Genomic DNA, 4,882 nt, shown 5'->3' with positions numbered 1-4,882 from the left:
AGTAGGGGCCATTAGAAATGTTTCTATTGGAAATATGATTGCGTTTGATACCAAACCAGTTGTAGGGAGTTTCGTCGTCTTCCGTCCACGTGAGCATTTTGCTCATAGGATCTTGAAAGCCAACTTTAAATACTACCAATCCCAAAACATCATTGTTGAAAACGATATTCAAGGTAGAAACAAAAGCAGAAACATGCGTGCGAGCGAAAAAAATCGGCAACCATCCTAATAGGAAGAATATGAGATTTAGGGTTTTCTATTATCTTATTTTAATAATAATAATAATAATAAATTATATATATATGTTTCAAACATTTAAAGTTTAATTCTCATTTGTATGTTTCTTTTTAAGTACAACAAGTTATTTTTACGTATTTCTATATGAAAATTTGAAAACATCGAAAATATGAAAAGAAAAAAATATCAAATTAATTTGATAATAATATGTTTAAAATAATAAAAAATATTTAGATACAACGAATTTGAAACAAATATTTAAACAAATAGAAAGTTAGTTAGATAAAATCAAATTTAATAATAAAAAATAAATTCAAATATAAATTGGAGATAAAAATCAGAAAGTTTTTGTTTATTGTGATTAATTCGATAGGTAATTAGATAAAATTTAATTTAATAATGAAATATAAATTCAAATATAATTTGAGGGAGAGAAATCAGTAAGGGGAGCTCGTTTATTTACAATTACACCACATAATTCCATTTTTATTTAAACTTCAACAATTATACCGTATTTATAATTCTATCAATCACGAAACCTACGAAAGAAGTCGTTCGTTATATAGGCATGGCAAAATCAACAAGATTGCAAAAATAAATATTTATTTGTTTGTCGAAAAAACAAATTAATGGTATAATAATATAATAAGATGATAATGAATCACAAATGATTAAAAAAATACAAAAAAATGATAAAACTTAAATGAAATATACAGTTTGTTAGATGATATGTATAAAATATTGAGTACAATCCTAATTAGGATAAAAGCTTTTAATTTGAATTTAAATAATAAAAAAAATAATATAAAATCTAAAGATGTATTATAAACTAAAATCAAAATGGTGATAAACAAATTAAATATGGATTAATTCTAAATATTTTCGAAAATTTGTTTAACAAAACATGTATGAAACTGCCAATTCAAAATTTAAAATTGGAGAAAAATCTAGCACATTAATCTCTTGCATCACTTAGGTTAAAGGTTCATAACCGACAATTCCATTTATACTATATTTCTATTGAGAATTGGTGCATAGTCTCATTACAAATGATTCCATTTATAATATATTTCTATTGAGAATTTATACACGATATTGTGATTATATATTACTCGAAAAAATGGTTAGTTGACCATGCCAAGGGACAATTTGGAAATAAAAAAATTATGTCAGTGCGGGGTACACTTCTGTCAAAAAAAAAACTATTATTTTCTTTTCCTTTTTTTTTTACAAAAATCAAAAGGCACCCATTGATTTTGCTATTTCCTCTAATTTCCCTTAAATATTTGTCTCCAAGAAAGGGGAAAAAACAAAGGATAAGAATAAAAGTTCTCAAAGTTTTAGATCACGTGATTATCAAAAATCTTTTAAAAACAAAATCAAATTGAAAAATAGCTTCTGTATGGGCTCTTCATATCTCCTATCATTTGCTTCTTGTTCTTGGTATGGGCATTCACAATTACGGCCACTATGTAGAAAATTATATATAAGAAACAAATTTAAGCACATGAAACTATAAAAATCACAACTTTCATATACAAAAAATTATATGAGCTCATTGTCTAAGACAAATTTACTCACATTAGTGTTTGAGTTTAGAAAGTAATTGTCTCCCAAGATAGAATAAATTACCTTTTTTTTTTTTTTATAGATGTAGCATCCCGTCTATAAGACTAACAAACTAAACTTTGTGGATATACCGAACTTCTTCAGTAAATTTTGAAAATGGAGAGAAATTTTAAATGAAGGAAATGCTACGGAAAATGTTGAGAAAACAAATTGAAGAAATGACATATTTATAGATTAATTCGTGATTATTCAAATACTCATTCATGAAGGAACACAAGTTATGAAGTTGAAAAGATGTAACCCTACATAAAGAGTTACATACCATTTATTCTAACAATATGCTTGTGTAATTTGAATCAAATGATCTCAATAATGTCACAGAGAAATTCTTTAACGAGATCGTTACAATGTGGTTAATAATTTTGCACTGTTAGATGTAGAAAAGAGAATTTATCAATTATATTCCAAATTTGTATCTAAATAGTTATTAAGAAACATGCAAATTTTTTAATCCAAGTTTAAAGGTTATTAAGAGATGATCTTATTATGGCAATTTCATATTAAAAATATTATTTTGAGTTGTATCAACTCTTAACCCTAAACTTTAAAAGATATTGCAAATTTAACCTTCTAATAAGTTTTTGTTCCGAATAACATTAACAAAAGGAAAAAAAAAAGTTTCCTATTATATTATACGTTTAATGAATGGTAAAATAGATGTACAATGTGAAATTAAAAAGAAAAATTTAGAGAAAACAATATTAGAGCAAAAACTTTTATCGAAAATTTGTGAATTTTAGATATGTTATTTAATTTGTACATTAGTCAAACTTATTTTTTAGAAAAAAAAAATCAATTTATTTTATTGGTGATATTATGACGATTTTTATCTTTTTTTTTTTTTTTTTTTTTTTGTCTGTTAAAATTAGTGAACAAATTAAGAAGAAATTGGACGGTAGATAAAGAATTGCTAACACTTATAGCTCAATTTAATAAAATCAGAAGTGCTCAAAATGGATACAACCGACAAGTAATATTAAAACTGATTTTTTCCAATTATTTTGGTTGACAGTACCTACTTGTTCGTTAAGCATTGTTTTTCCACCTTTACATGGCCAAAAGTTATTTGTTACCATCTATAATTAAAATATTCTAAAAAAGAATAGTGGAGGTTTGTAAGTGATTTTGAAATGAAATTAAAATTATATAAATAGTTTTTTAACCCAAAAAAAAATAATGGATGTCTACGAGTAATTTTTTAATCATTAAAATCATTTTTGTTGGGTTTAAAACAACTCCTAAATATATTTTTAATCACTTAAAATCAATTTGATATATAGATTTATACTTTTAAACATGTTTTTCATATTCTTATAATTATTTTTAAATGATCGAGAGCATATTTTAAGTGGTTTTGAAAATAACAAAAGTAATTTTAACAATTTTAGAATCATCCAAAACATACTAGTAATATGAGATCTTATCATAGAAAGTCTTCACCTTCTTCTTTCGCTCTTTCTCTTTCGTGACCTTGTAACATTATTTTTTATTTTTATTTTTTAAGTTTGTTTAATAATTGTATTTAAAGTTTTTCAAAATATTTTATCCAATTAATTGAATATTTTCAATTAATGATGATATTTAATTTACACAAGAGGAGTCAAAATGAGGTTAGTTCAACAGTGGCATGACCTTTCTCTTTAAAGATCGAAAGTTCGATCTTCCATCCTACTATTATGTATTATTTACAACAATTTATGCAAGAGAACATGTCAAACAACCAAAGGGTATGAATGCAAATAAATTTCTAATTTTAATATTTAACATTTTCATTTCAAAAGTTATTTAAAAATAATATCAAATATCAAACTCTCTTTTTAATAAAATTGCTTAAAAATGGTCTCACAAATTATAACTTTGATAATAGTAAGGTAAGAAATTTGAGTAAAAAATGAGTTTAGCTAACCCTTGATAATAGTAAGGTAATAAATTTCTAAAGATCGGAGGCTTAATTTCCATCATCGTAATTATTATATAAAAATAATAATAATAAATTTAAAAAGGTCGTATACTCTATTTAAAATGAGTTTGAGAAAGGTTTTATTATTGTTTTTCATTTTCACAACAATTTCAAATCAGCTTCTTGATCTAGAAGATCGAAATCTATTATCAATGAAATTCTAGGCAATTGTCTATCGTCTTTTTTCTTTTCTTTTTTTCTTTTTTTGTAAATGTATTGTAATTAAAATGTGAACTGAGGGAATTGAACCTCTGACATCGAGGTCGATAGTATGAGCACTATAAGCATTATGTCAGTCGATAATAATATTATTTAATTTACAATACATTACTTGATACATATTATACTTTTTGAAAAGAAAAAAGAAAAGAGTTAAGTTTGTAACATAATATATTGTATTTTTAATTTGAAGTTTTTATTGAATATAATCCTGCAATATAAATTTTAAATTAAAAAATTGGATATAATGAAAGCATAAAAATATTGTTTACAAAATTTAAACTGTTTGGACCATAAAATTCAAAAACAAAATTGGGATGATTTACCAAACACGTATTTATTGAATTCTATGATATAAAACAAAATTCAGATTCTATGCTAAATATGCCCTAAATATTTTTAAAACAAAATTTGAAACTCTAGCTCCCCTTAGTTTAAGGGTTTTTTTTTTATTATTATTATTATTATTTATTATTTTATTATTTTTTCTAATAACTCATCATAGGCCTAGTAATAGCAATAATTGCAATAAAGGAAAACTCACTACTTAATTATGATGCGATTTAAATCTGTTAAAATTACAATCAAATGGATCCAAATCTAATCCCAAACTCATTTTTAACTATTTATGATACAGTAACACACAAAAAAAATAATACCTAAAAAAGCTGACTTCTGTTTCTTTAGCTTGGGAGGTTAGAAAAGCCTAAAAGAAAAGGCTAAACGAAATTAAAAAATAATCTCTCATCTTTTGGTTACTTTTAAAATTGTAAGCTTCTTACCTTTAATGAATTCAAAATTATCCATATGATATTCCATAGAAAAAAGGTCATTAAA

The sequence above is a fragment of the Benincasa hispida genome, chromosome 3 (assembly GCF_027475165.1).
Source record: "Benincasa hispida cultivar pf3 chromosome 3, pf3_genome.v1.1, whole genome shotgun sequence".
NCBI lineage: Eukaryota > Viridiplantae > Streptophyta > Magnoliopsida > Cucurbitales > Cucurbitaceae > Benincasa > Benincasa hispida.
The sequence above is the reverse complement of the archived record's forward strand: the minus strand, read 5'-3'. Positions refer to the sequence as shown.